Genomic DNA, 15,627 nt, shown 5'->3' with positions numbered 1-15,627 from the left:
GGAGTGCTGACTGGTGATGAAATCGCCCACACGTTAATCAATAAAGCTTTATATTTCTCAACATTATTAGAGTATGCTAATAACCCAATTAATGTCTGTTTGGTCCCTTTACGGCTCAGCTTGCGAGCGCCACAGCCACCCTTTGCCACCCGACCTTTCCACGGAGCGTAAAGGTGCTGTGACGTTCGCATGTCGATGGAAAACGTTGCTGCACTCTGACCCCGAAAAAAGGACGTGATGTAACATTACTGTGGGGAAATAGATAAACATCGATCAGAGCAACAAACGCGCTGTAAACAGAGCGACAGTACAATCACACCGGACAAAACCATAAATCTGGATCTCGGTGTGGGAAAGAAGGATGTGGGTTAACCGACTAGACATTTTATTAAAAGTGAAAAACATCAAACTTCCCCGAAGTGAATCATTCATGCTCTGATAACCATGAATGTCTATAAAATATTTCATCTGAAGCATCTCCGGAGTCGTTTTGAGTCTGATAGATCCTGAACCCTATCAGCCATGTTTAGCTTCTGTAATGATGTCCGATACTTTTTTTTATTTCGTTATAATCAAGGCGCTCGTGTATTCTGTCAACAGACGCAGGGCCCACCGAGGTGATCGAAGTCACTCGAGAGAAGACGTTTTCCACATATTTTATCATCGGCCTCCGACTGCATCGGGGACGAATGATGCGCTCTGACAGACGGGTGAACATTAGTTTATGACAAAAACTGAGTGCAGAGGATTAGAGCACTTTCAGAGGAAATTTGTAGAAATTGGAACGTGGTCTGAACATCTGTCACAGGAGTTGAACTGCCAAGGGAAAATATCCCATCGTTTCTTTTCTCTCTCTCTCTCTCTCTCTCTTTAAATGAAAGGGGAAACATTCACTTCTTTACTTAATTAAACATGAAAACATTCTTTCTTTCTAATTAAAGATCTACTGAGCTGGCCAACTGAAGTAATCTCAGGTGCCTGAGCGTCTCTCCACACTTCATTTCACTCCTTTTTAGCGCCATGGCAGCGCGAGGAGAGCGCTCTGCTACTGAATATCTGTCAGCGCAAAACAAAGAAGGAGGGGGGGACAACTTAACCGAAGCACTTTGATGTTCGGGGCTGTGTATTTTTAGCCGACAGTTCAAATGGCACTTAAGGTGAAATAACAATAATTGACATATAGAGGCTAATGAGAGCAAACCAGGCTGCAGTGAGGCAAAGTGCAAGAAAATAGATTTAGACTGGAGAGATACGGCTGATAAATGACAGAAAAAAATGTTGATTTATAATTGGCCGTGCAGCGTTTGCAAACAGAACGCACCAAATAAAGGCTGTAATGACGTTATTAAGTATTTAACAAGGCACTTGACAACAATTATAGCTTGTCCTATGAGGCATTTACAATAACAGGTGTATCAATGATTAATAAAGTACAGATCATGCATCACATTTAACGACTTGCACACATGCTGAACCTGGACTGTGTGCCGTAGAGCATTTATTCATGTTAAGTGTCCAAAAAAAAAGAAAAAATAACAAATCCTGCATGTGCAAACCACACCACATCGCCTTCATCATGTGCAAACACGGTGACAAATGAAAGGAAAAAACCAACACACGGTGTCTCATTAAGGTGTTGGGTCACCGTGTGCTGCCAGAACCGCTTCAGGGAGCCTTGGCACCGACTCTCCAAGTCTCTGAGCCCTTTGATTGATAGAACACAATTCTTCAGAAAGGTATTTCTTCATTTAGCCTTTTAATGATGGCAGCGGCAGAGCGCTGTCTAACACATGGGTCCAAAATCTCCCACAGGTGTTGAATGAGGTTGAGACCCGGTGACTGTGATGGCCACAGCGTGTGATTCACGTCTTTTTAATCAAGCCATTCGGTGACCTCTTGCCCCCAATAGATGGGGGCATTGTCGCCCTTTAAGAGACCACCACCACGAGGTTAGAACAGCTCCATCACTCACTTTAGTATGATTTACAGTTCCCTGCAAGGAGACACGTGGACCCAAGCAAAGCCAGCAAAATGGCCCCTTACTGCATAACAGCATCATCACAGACCCCACTCATCCTGGTCATAAACTGTTCTCCCTCCTCCTCCCGTCCAGCAGGCGATACAGAGTCCTGCAGACTAAAACCACCAGACACAAAAACAGTTTTTATCCCACTGCCATAACCCGACTGAACAGCTGAGCCACTCCAACTGCTACATGCACTTTCATTTTGCAATAATGTACATATACCTTTTCTACTGGATGTGTAAATTCTTGTATATATTTGTCTTATCTTGTTGTTGTTTTTTTATTAATATTTATTGTATTTTATTCTTTTTCTTCTGTAGCTATTTTACTTTATTTTCTTTTAAAATTTTCCTATTTCTATTATTCGTGTAAATCCCTAAGGCGACACCAACAGCCGTAACCAAATTCCTTGTATGTTGTGTACGTACTTGGCCATTAAAGCTGATTCTGATTCTGATAACAGAGCCACTGGATCGCCTCACTGTAGAAGCCGAGCATTCAGGCCTTCACTGTGTTTCGCCCACACATCTGATCTGTGTGCACTACAACCCTACTTTTACAAAACCCTCTCTATGTATCTGTTCTTTTTGACAGCCTGATCAAGTCCTGCACTGACATTCTAAAGGTAGGAAGACTTACGACCTGGCCGAAAATGGCTGTAACAGAAGGAGAGACACACCAAGTTTCAAAAATTAAAGCTTGTCTTTAGTCACTTAGATTATACCGATTTAAAAGCCAAACCAGTCAGTGGTGTGTGTGTGATGAATGCATGAATTATGTCTGTGCAAGTGTCACATCCTAAATGAAGAAAACTGACCCATAACCAGACCAGTGTGTTACCTACGGAGGGGAGAAGAGAGTGATTTGACTCCAGTCGGCCCTTAAGTAACCCATGAACACACTGGGTGTCACAGGTGCTCCAGATTACATCAAACAGCCACTCACAGAACCAATAGACGAACCCCACAAGATATAAGATGGCCTCAGGGGTCATCACTACTTATTTTTCTCCTTACATATCACACACAACGATTGCAGACATTAAATGTGAGCTCTCTGTCATATTTTCTGTTTGCTGATGTTTTCCCCATAGATCTGAATGCAGACGTCTCTTTGGTAATGTGACGGCCCCCTACTATATTGGTGGAACACATTAGTTTTCTGGATTGTGCTTTGCTGCCTCAGGTCCCTGGACTGCTGGAGTGGGTGGTCTTAACTATGTGGCGCGCTTGGGCAGCGCTCCCAGGCTACAAAAGGGCCAACCCCTTAGCTTGTTCTCTCTCTCTCCTCATGCCCGTGACTTGTGGTTTGTGTTCTTTTGGTTTGGTTCTCACATCCGACAACACCTTGCACCACATCACACCCAGGCATCCAGACATCTGCACTCACACTACTGACATTACTGACATACACATCTCACTTTGAATAAATTAATTTTACCAATTAATAAAACTTTAAAATCTGACAACACCTGTGTCGTCTCCCCTCTTTTGCCACAACCTATTTGCTGGGGTTGTGACAAAGTGGGGGCTCGTCCGGGATTTGGTATAAATTAACATCTGCTCGAGGGCAACCCTCTGCATCAACCAGGGGACCTTCAACTCCGACTCCCTGGTCCTCTAGCACGTCGTAATAAGCCTTTATTTGCTCTTCAATTTCGTCTTTCTTCTTAATAAGGTTTCTCACATCATCCATGGTGATTTCAGAGTTTCCAGAACTGCTGGTTTCCGTTGTCATGTTCATGGCTGCTACCTCGGGCTCACCTTTCCTTCTCTTTCTCAAGGTAAAACCAACAAAGAGACGAAGTATGAATAACACTTTTAACAAATACCAGCCTACTCGACCACTGTGTCTTCTCCCCACTCAGTTGCACATGAAATGAACAGCAGCGTGCACCACTGAGTAAACCCCTGAAACAAAGAGCATGCAGCGCGTCAAACAAATTTCCCTCATGTTCACAATCCAATCTGCGTGCCACAATCAAAATTGGAAGAAAAAAAAAAAACAGTGACTGAAGCTCCTGCCACCTGTAACCTCAACGATTCTTTAAGTCTCTTCCTCTTGGTATCTTGATCCTAAATCAAGAGAAACAGGATTTTTAGGCGTCACGGTGCCATGCAGCGCGCCTGCAGAGAAGCGTCTGCTTTTGCTATGTGTCTCCACTCGTTTAATCAGGTTTTTCCTTTAAACTGTCACCTGTCCGTACGACGCTGTAATGTCGTTTAAATATCTCCGGCGGCGACACTAATACGCGTGTGGAATGAATTAGGCGAACACGCATCCAAACAAACACGTCCTTGTTTTTTTCCCGGCGCTATAGCTCGCTTCGTGTCGCTCACACGTATGGCGATGCACGGATCCGCATTGTAGCTTCATAAATAAGAATAATAACAACTCAATCAAGCATGAAATCTACAGAGCGAACCAGGATGAGAAGGACTCTTTAGGGAGTAATGTGTTGCATATTGTAAAAATATCTCCGTATACGTCAATATTTGATGTATTCTGAGCTGCCTTTGACAGCTTGAGTAAAGCAGGTTTTGTTGTTGATATTCAAATATACAATATGGTGAGGATAAAAATAATGCACTGTAAAATCAGCAGTTTAATTTAGTTTCACGACCTTCGACGCTAAATGATGCACAGTTTGTTTAGCATATAGCTTGTTCGAGGCATCTTGGAGAACTTGCCACACAGTTGTTATTAGCGGAGATGGTTCTTTATGACTCTGTCTGAATGTCTGAGAGTGTTGTCATGCTGCAGAATAAATTTGGGGACCAATCAGACACCTCTTTGACGGTTTTGTGCGATGAACAAGAATCTAATCATCTAGAGTGCTTAAAACATTTGCCTGTTCTGTGTGCAGATGAAAATAATAAGTTTAATGTGTGAGTTTAAAATATGTTACAACAAGACTCATAGATGTAAGTCATGAGAGATATTTTTTTTCTTTTTCCGTTTGGTTCAGGGTGCCAGCAGAAGGGCTGAATTTCACCAAAATGCAAGATGTGAGCCGTTCCTCGGAGTCTCGTGTATTGATGAGAGATGAGAGACACAGAAAGAAATAAAGCCATGCCAGATGAGTTAGACTTGGCAACCGTTTACTTGTGAAAGCAGTCTTGGCTCAAAACAGCCTCCTCGTCACCTTCTCATGAAGTGACCTTTATAGCAATTCTGCGCGTCTATTTTTAACGGAGAACTAGACTGATGCTGCTTGCTGAAACTGCAAGACAGTCAGGGAATTTTTAGCTTTTGATGGATATAAATTATGTTATATTAACTAAAAGGTCTACTTAACCCGCTATTTAATAAAACCTTGTCATGCTGAGCTGCCCTGACCTTTGATACTTCGTTGTTTCCCCTGTTATTATTCACCGTAGCGGCTGCCTGTCTGGCTGATGTGGGATTTTGAAGAACATCTACGACAACTGCAGCCTTGTTGTTTTATGTATCAGAGTGTATTTAATGTATTGATTCACTTAAACTCGAGAACCTTTGTCTCATGATTCATTCAAAGTGGGTAAAAAAAAAGTATACAGTGCAAGCAAAGCAACTCAACCAGACATTATTTATTGGCAAGAAGCTCCCTGTAACTACATTCATCTATGAAGGATTGGCCTCCAGTAAAAGCAAATGCGTTGGATTTGCTCAAATTCTTTTATAGCCGTTGCTGCTTTTGGGAATTTGATGCTGCCAGTTTTCTAATTGTACACTTACTACTAACAGTGTTTTAAATTATACTACATTTGAATTAAAGGAAGAGATTAGGTATATTTAAACATGCTGTTGTGCATCCCAAAAACTATGATTTACAGCATTTATGTTCAGTCTTACACCTGAGACACTATCATCCTAATCAATGAGCAATCAGCAATCTTTGAAACTGAATATTTCACATCTTATCAGTAACATGTTCAAGTTTTAATGGCGGTAGCACTCATAATAATTGCACTAAAACTGTAATATATATATATATTTGTAATTAATTTTTTATTTATTCATGTTTAATGAATGTGCTGTAAAGCATTTGTTTCATTTTTTTTATAACCATTATTTGCGGTGTTCACTGTTGATTTGTCATTTTTGTAGTAATATTAAAGTTACAAAATTACATGTAAAATTATATTTACTCAATGAGCAGAAGCTGTATTGTTAGCAATTCACAGCTAGAAGGTTTCTAATAGTATCGAGGACTATTAGCTTCGACAAAGAGTGTATATAAAAATGTAAACCTGTGATTTAAACTTGCATTTTTTCTAACAGCCAGCAGGGGGCGACTCCTCTGCCAGCAAAAGACGTCTGATTGTATCGAAGTCTATGAGAAAATGATCACTTGAACTATTAACTCAATAAATGTTTTTCTAACGAGTTAATGGTCTCGATTGCTAGTTTGAAGCCTCATTCATTGCAGCATGATATTCATTTTGTCAATTAAAATCCCATTTGGAGTAAAATAGACGATAAATCAGGGTATGGTTTAGTGCAAAGGCCACCTCGTGATTGATAGGTTGCTAACATATGCGCATGCAGTGTCCTCAAGTTCCCGCTCGAATCCATCAGCCAAAATTCCAAACTTGAGACTTCCAAATTACAGTCCACAAACCAATGGGTGACATTATGTTAGCTACATCCATCTTTTATGGTCAGTCTTTGAACTAACACAGACAGCCAGTAAGAAATCACAGCACTGAAACGAACTGTGAATTATTGTGGATATCATAGAATTGTGACAAGCAAACACTGGCTGACATTTTATGAATAACATGATTCAAGCGAAGCAAGTGAGGACTTCTAGTGGACAGGTGAGGAACTGCAGAGCCAGAGATGAGAATAGAGGACAAGGCGGATGTGTGCTATAAAAGTCAGCATGTGGCTAAAGAGCCGCCTGTTTCTCCGCTAAAGGTCAGCTGCTTTTGTGAGCCGACACAGCGGCGCTCTTTTTAGCTTTCCTCACTTTTTTCTGTCACTCCGGTGTGAACAGGCCGACGGGTTCACGCACGAACATAAAAGGAATATTACTAATGAAATTGCACCGCCGCGCTTTCCTCTATTTTACATCCATCATCTGCAAGAGACATAAAGGCAAATAAGGTGTGCAACGTGGCCGTGGTCTTTATACCGCAGTGGACCCATTTCTGTTTGATGAACTAATTTATATTTAAGCAAATGATGATAAATTATCAGTGCAGCCCAAAGCAACGAGTGTATTAGTCAGTATTTTTGTACTTGTGTGGGTGTGTTGGTCTGTCTGAGTGTGTTTCTGCATTATGTCGCCTTATGTGAAAAATAACTTTTACAGAAGGCATTCTATGTTATATTAGTATATTAGACAGCGACTCCAAGTCTCATTATCCTGGAGTTTTAGACACTACAGAGGGTTGATAAGTTGACCTTTTTGATGAAAATTAGAATCAAGATTAACAGTGACAAAATTAGAGGAAGCATAGAGAAGTGGATCAGCATGTACAGTCATGACTTGATAATCCAACCCTTAACAATCCTAAACCTTGCCATCCGACAGGTTTTTAGGAAAAACGAACAGAACCCATAAAAAATAGCCTTAACATCCTTGGATTCCGACTCCGACATGACATTTTATGTCACGAACAAAGATAAGGGCGTATTATCTGACTGAACAATCCCACAGATTGGCTACGTTCAGACTGCAGGACTTGATGCTCAATTTGGATTTTTTTTGTGAAATCCGATTTTTTTGCGAGTTCGTTTACGTTTCCAATTAAATGTGAGCTGCATGTGATCTGCTGTGTGGACTTTATACGACCCGAAAGCGTCCTGCATGCGCAGAAGAGGACACGATGGCGTCACACATGCTCAGTGTTTACTAAAGTAAACGAGGATGGTAACGGTGGAGCGTATCTTGCGATTTTCAAGGTGTTTTTTGAAAGTAGTTGTCCAACCGGAGCCAGCACATTTACAAAATAATCGACATGGTTGTGGTGGTATTCTGTCCCTCCTGCCGCCACCACCGATGGTGGAAACAGAACTAACTAAACTAGCATCAGCAGCCAAGTACTTGTGTGTTCCACCCATTCAGAGCGCTCCCCCCGGAGAGGAAGTGGCCGTTCAAGCATCAAGCCCTCCTCGTATCTCGACCTCCGTCTTGACAATCCGACAGCCTTGCTATCCGACATAGAAGAAGGTTTTACATCTAGTGTCGGATTATCAAGTGACAACTGCATGTGTCTGGGAAAAAAAACATTTAAGAGCAATATTTGGAGCACAGAAGAAGGTTTTTGTGTCGTTGCAATATATTCATATTTTATGATTTCATTTGCACTGTTTAGATTGACAAAATCTGACATACATGATACATGACAAACCTGCATCAGGCCAATAACCGACTGTGGTTGGTTCATTCACCAACATTACGTCAAGACTATTTTCAGAATATTAACTGAAAGAACACAGTCGTGGAATTCTCAGGCAGCAGCTATTTTGCAGTGAAAAGGATTTCAGATTTTATTGGCATCTACAATATGTCTAAGGGCTTATTTCTAGTCTTTCACGTATGCAACACAGGCGAACACGGCTGAGGTGGTGTATGTCTGCATCCTATTAATTCAAAACCCAGCCTGTATAATGTTAGAGTCTTGTATGTATTTCTTAAAGCAGTACAGGATCTATGGTTGGTACATGTGGTTGGGAATATTAAGAGACACCCCCCAGTGCTGTGTTAAAGCTTTGGTGGGCAACAGTCCTCCAGCAGCAGCATCAGTCACATGTATACTTCATATGTGTAGCTGGTACTATAGATATATATATATACAGTGGAATATAGCGTATTTAAGATGCCCGTCTCTTGCTCCTGTCATGTGTTGTAGCTTTAGGGGCTGCCTTTTGTGCTGCAGATCTCTCTTGTTAGTGAATTCCTGAGTCTTCCTGCCTGTCCAATTATAGTTGGGTCGACCTCGCACAACTTTTTTTTGTGATTAATTGTTTCTGCAATATGGTTCTTCTTTTCCCTGCTGCTGCTAATTTGAACAGTTTTCCTGCAGTCAGTACGTTAATACTTCAACCACCTGCTGGCTTCTTTTTGAATTGTTTTTTTCATTTCTTTTGCTTTGCTGGGGAAGCCACTCGTCCTGGGTGAGGTGCTGTCACTGTTTGCCGGGATGCACGACTGGTTCACCTGTTTCCAGAGTGTGTTTTTATTGCAGTGACAGTTAAATATAAGACCCCACACACGGCAGATGCAAGCGTCTAGTCCAGCTTGGATACAAGTGGCCCCTGTGAACGCAATCAGCTTTTATGTACAGAGTCTATACATAAAAGCTGACAAAGGTAGATGAACGTGACGTCACCGTGCATCCTCATTTACTGAATCTATTCTTCAAACCGTCTTTCACGGAGCACCTTTCATAATGAGCTTTGATTCATTTTCTTGACCTCGTGCCGTCTTCCTTTGACATTTCTCGCAACGCTTACATAGCTCTTTCCCCACCTATTACCGTTATTTATTGTATTCATCTTCTCCTCGGTAAAGCACTTTGTAACCGTCCTTTTGAAAAGTACTCGCTAAATAAAAATGATAAATATGTCTCAGAGCAGAGGAAAATGAAACCGGACCAGAATGTGCTCAGCTTTTTGCTTCGGAGTGAAGGACAGTGCGAGCAGCCTTCAGCTCCCGCTCGTCTGAGCTGGCAGCAACTGTCACCGACTGTCAGACAGCACGGCCCACTCCTGAATGTTTTATCTGCCTGCTTGTGGCTCAGCGTGTTATATCCAGAGGTATGTCATTTCTTTTTGTGGCCTGCAGATTTAATCCCCGTCTTTCTCGGTGATGGCTTTGCTCTCTTCTCTCACCTCGTAGTGTTAACACTCAACTCTTCAAATTTGCCGTCCAGGGCTCGGAATTAAAGCGGGGGGGTTAACAACTGCTATTGCAGTTTCCAAATCCTCCAACTGTGTATTGTTTACTTAAGTTGACACCAACAAGGAATGGTAATGTTGCATTTGCCATTTACCGTGTGCCTGACGAATCAAACGCTTTGAATCGGAGATAACGGGAAAAAAGTGCTGAAATGAATATTTTGATCTGTAGGTGTGCAATAATCAGAAAACATGAGGATTAATGTGCTCTACTGAAGTCTCAGTGTGGGTGTGTGTCTGCTCAAATGCATGTCTGTAATTGTGTGTGTGTGTGTGTGTGTGTGTGTACCGGCCTGCACAGGTGTCTATGCAAATTGAACATCTCACATTGTGTCCAATTAAAGTACCTCTCCTCCGTGCTCCTGCTGTGTTTCCCTTGAAGTCCACAGTGTTGACAGCAGCAGCGGAGGAAAAGTTTTTTTTTTACGCGCAGTGGCTTTCAGAGATCGTTGGAAGATGCCTTTGAAGCTGCCTTTTAGTCAAGTTTTGTCAAGTTGGCAACTTCTCAGCAGAGACATAAGTACGCAAGCAACCAGAGACGCGGCGACACAAAGCGGATACATGCAAGCGGTCCTGTATCAGGTGAAGTGGGGGAGAAGAAAGCAGCCGACTCAGATAGAGAGACTAAGTGAGAGTAAGACAAACCGGAGTGGACACGGGGAAGGAGGGTGAAATTACAGAGCTCCTGTCTCACTTTCGCTCCGAGGCCACGCAGGAGCAAGAGACATCTGTATGAGGAGCGTTGAACTGTGCCGAGCATGTCTGGATTGTTGATGGCAAACAGTAAGCAGGAGGCTCACAGGGAGAAGAATCATTGAACTTTGATCCCGAGGCTAAAAATCACCCATAACATATAATGTGCCCGATGAATTACACATAATCGCATGTGCAGGAGGAGGTTGCTGAGCATCCATCAGTAATGTGCAACTATATAAAAAAAGATGACATGTTTTTTCTGAACTTTGCGAGTTTAAAAAATCTGCCTCTGCCTGTTTCTTAGTACTCTTTTAATAGCTATGTTTGAAGAAGATGTATGAGTTTCGCCTGTTGTGGAAACCGAAAGTAGGACAAAGGTAATGTCTCATCTCATCCGGGTAGCGAACAAGGGCAACGCATGTGTGACAAGTTATTTATTTTTAGCTAATTAACGTCCAGCTCTGCTTCACGTTTGCCTCACGAACAGCACAGATAGAGGGCAGAAAGCAACATAATCATGACAAAAGTAGAGTAGAAACGTGAAGGAGACTGTTTCTGCAAATTCGAGACACTTCACGGTGTTATTTCCGTACAGTTTAAGCGGACAATATCCACCCTTCAGCTTAACCTAATGTCTTTATTCTGTGGCTGACAGATTGGAAATGAGGAGCGGGTACAAGGGGGACAACATGCACAAATGACTTGCAGCCGAAATTGTACTGGGGGACGCTTCAACAGCAGGAGCCAAAGACCGCAGAAGCACATTTATACGACGGCGGTAGCAGCTGGTCGCTTTACAGAATATTGTTTTACATATAAAACATAATGTACGATAATGTGTTGGAAGGCAGTCGGTATCACACAGCGGCGCTGTCCAGGGAAAAACTGCGTAGCTCCAAAGTGTCGACCTTTGTGGGCGAAGAACAACTGGCCTGTTTGAATTTTCCAATAACTTCTAACGGGATTAAGGGTACTTTAGGTTTCAACTTCTGCAAAAAAAATAATGAAAAAACGATAAATAAAATCGAAAGGAGCCAGTTGAGGTGGCTCGGGCATCTTTTCCGGATGCCTCCTGGACGCCTCCCTGGGGAGGTGTTCCAGGCGCGTCCCACCAGGAGGAGACCTCGGGGAAGACCCAGGACACGCTGGAGGGACTATGTCTCCCAGTTGGCCTGGGAACGTCTAGGGGTCCCCCCGGAAGAGCTGGGGGAGGTGTGTGTGGATCGGGAAGTCTGGGCGGCTTTGTTAAGGCTGCTGCCTCCGCAACCCGACTCCGGATAAGCGGGAGAAGATGGATGGATAGATAAATAAAATGCACCAAATTTGCATATACATGTTTGTCACTGGGGGCTGCAGGGTGGCGCAGGTGGTTAGCACCGTTACCTCGCAGCAAGAAGGTCGCCGGTTTGCGTCCCGGTGGGGGCACCGGAATCTTTCTGTGTGGAGTTTGCATGTTCTCCCCGTGCATGTTGAGGTTAATTGGTGATTCTAAATTGTCCGTAGGTGTGAATGTGAGTGTGCTTGGTTGTCTGTCTCTAAGTGTGGCCCCTGCCTTCATTCTAAGTCAGCTGGGATAGACTCCAGCCCCCCATGACCCCACTGAGGATTAAGGTGTAGAGATGATGGATGGATGGATGGATGGATGTCATTGGACAGCTTAGACAGATATAGTTTGCACAACAGTAAAATGCTGGACTGCATTGTTTTGTCGATACTTTCATGTAGAGCGTTCATATTTTAATGAAGATTTCAATTTTGAATGAACATGTAACATATAGAATTTACATACCAATAAATAATTACCAGTCAATTGGTTCATTTTTTTTGCTTTACAGTTTTATTTATTTATTTATTTTCATACTGGTGACTTCTTCCTCAGCTTATATCAAGGTATGGAAATCTGATGTCAACCTGCAAGGAGGCCCCAGGGCAAATATGGGAACTTGTTAAGGTACTGTAATTTGGCCTCAACAAATGATAAAATATGCACCATGTAAATTTTTCAGCACCTTCAGGGTAGTCCCTGCGTTGCCCACTTGCCAACAGAACCTCGGTAACTGCTCGGGGCAGAACTTCATCTCCATATGTGATTCACGTTCGTAATTTATTCAGTTTACAAATATACTACAACGTGCGTCCATGATCATCACAAGCAGTGAAACACGGCCAAAAGTGGGCCTAAAGGTAAAGTGAAAACACAAAGCGTTGGAAAGTTAACTGTTCAACTTTCTGATTTCACTTCCCTCAGCCAGGTTGTGCACTCTGGCTGCGCCTCGCTCTAATTTTAACTTTGCATTATTATTCCAGCGGCACAGATAGCCCGGCGGTAATGGCGCGAAGAAAAAGGAATGTGGATATTATCGTGAGACCGTAAAACATTCGTCTCCCTGTAGAATCCACGCAGATCGATATCAGGCAGATGTGCAGCGAGAATCCCGTGACCCGCCGACATTCAGCTGCTCACTCAGAGCTCCGGCTGACAAGCGGAGGAGGCGGAGTGGTTGGAAATGTTGGTTTTAAATGGGCCTGGGAGCACATTAAGCGCAGGAACACGGCAAATATTTTAACATTTCGGACCAAATAATGGTTCCGCTGACAAACGGTTATACTGAATAAATGAATATACCGAGCTTTAACGCCGTCATTTCAGATAACAAAAGGCAGCGTGGCGAGTTCTCCTGGTTCCTTTCAGCTCTCAGAATAAAGAGATGAGTCAGTGAATAGACACTCAATGGCTAACCAGCGAGAAGCGATTATTTTACAGCAAGAGGGAAATATGTAGTCCCTACATAAAGGGACCGTCTCCAAGTGTCGCCCATGCATATCAAAGCCCTCCTTTCTGTGATGTTCGGCTACTGATCTTAGCTGTTGACTTGGTTTGCTGCAACTACAGACAGCACAAGGGGCAAATTGGATCTATCATGTATTCTGCACGGCAACTGAGGTCTCTGCAGGCAATAGCAGTTTAGTACTTAATTTGCCCTGGACTATACTGCAGATACTGTGAAGTTCAAGGAAAACCTCCGAAAGGGGACAAAACAGTCTATCTCATCCAAACTCATTTCATCACATTAACGTGTTTATTCCAAGAGTTAAAACTTGTCATCGGCAAAAAGCTTTTTCATACATCTCTCTAACTTTAGCAGCTGCTGAGTGGGGAGGAGAAGAGATAACGGGAGGAAACATGAAGGGAATAAGAAAAATTGGAAGGAAGCGAGAAGAGGACAATGATTTAGTGGGACGGGAGTGAAAAATGAGAAGAAATCTAAGAAGGAGATGGAGGGGGAAAAAGCAATACAACTAGTATGAAAAGGGAAGAAGTGATATGATGGGGAGTAGCATTAAAAAGGAGTAAGGTGAGAGTTATAGGAGGAGGAGACGGCGGCGTGGGAAAATGTGGCGGGGCGTAGATTAGAAAGGCCATTAAGTGGGATGTGTTACATACAGTAGATGGAAAAACCAACTGCTAAAAATACACCGAGGGGGGTTCTAAATGCATTCTGTACAAGCCGGGATGCTTGAATGCAAACATTTGCCAGAAAAATCACGACATCCAGTTCAAACGTTCCCCCTTCTCTTCCCTCTCGAAGCGATCGTGTATCTCTTTGGTGAGCGGTGATTAGATCAGTGGAGTCTGTTGGACCGTCTGTAGATGCGTACCGTGGGTGTGAGCGAGGGAGAAAGGGAGAATATCAGAAAACATATTGAAGAGGAAAAGGCTCGAGAGCAACATGAATGCCTTTCTGAGCAGCTTAGTGATGTGCCAGAGGAGAGAGCTCACAGAAAATAATTGGATTTCATTTTTAGTCCGCGGGCGAATAAAAAAAAAAAAAAAAAAAATAGATGCATGCTGTCTCCTCGGAGCTCCTGCTACAGGTATCATAAAGGCCGAGAAATGTCTGAGATCCCTCAAAGAATTCACGCGGTACACAAAAAGATGTCGAACTCTTGGTTTTGATGACACAGGGAATCCCTTAGTGCCTCATAAAAAATGCCCTTTCACTTTCTGCGGCGTTATAGATAGGTCGGGGGAGGATGCAGCGCGCACACTCGATACCGAAAGCTGCATCAGGAAAAGCTCCACCGGTTCGGTCTCTTTCTCGTCACATCCGCATGTCCTCAGTTCTGATGACTAATTGATCACAATAAGCTGCTATTTGCTCATCAACACCTGTTGTTTACTCTGAGAGGGAGGCCATGTGGCGGCGCAGCGGATTAGTATTCCTGCCTTACCTGCCGTAATGACACCTGCGATGATGACAAGACGGTCGGTCGCTTCAACGTCTGCATCAGGAAAGAGGTTCGTTTCTGCTCAAAGCGTCCATCTCGTATTTATTTACCTAACAAGGCCCCCGGTATGTATGTATGTTTTTTATTTTTGCAATATCTATAGTGGAGACGAACGTTCATTTGTAATGAGATGGGAAAATAAGTGTGACATGATTGCAGACATGCTCTTTAACTGCTCGTCAGTTTTTCAATTTTCTCTCCGCTGCTTTAAGGTTGGAAAAAAAAACTATTTTATGCCTGGCTGTCGGACAGAATTACATACAATGCTTCATACTCTGTGCCAGCTCTTTATAGACTTCACAGTAAACCTGCAAGGAGGCAAGTGGACACAACAACAAACAGAAACAAGTGAGTGGACTGAGAGACGAGTTGCTGTCGAGTCAGAGGCAAATGCAACGCAGAAGAAAACAGCAGTAGACACTCACAAGTCATCTTTTTAGAAACAATTTTCCAAAATAAAAGCACCTGGATTGAGTGTTAATATGACCATGATTCATGCAGGTTAGTCTTATCAGTGGCGGGCCGTGCATTTTACTCCTAGGCCTTCAGTGGCGTCCTACCTGAACCAAACCACCTCTTAAAGTCGTTGTTATGACGTCATGGCTATAGAAACCATCAGTATTATGCAGAAAGGCAGCATAACAGGTATCTCATATGGCGAGAATGAATGCCATCACTAAAGCAAGAAACCCATTAAAACATTTCAACACGTCTCCTTTCAGCCA

This window comes from Stegastes partitus, unplaced genomic scaffold, assembly GCF_000690725.1.
Source record: "Stegastes partitus isolate 25-593 unplaced genomic scaffold, Stegastes_partitus-1.0.2 Scaffold415, whole genome shotgun sequence".
NCBI lineage: Eukaryota > Metazoa > Chordata > Actinopteri > Pomacentridae > Stegastes > Stegastes partitus.
This window is presented reverse-complemented; position numbering follows the sequence as displayed.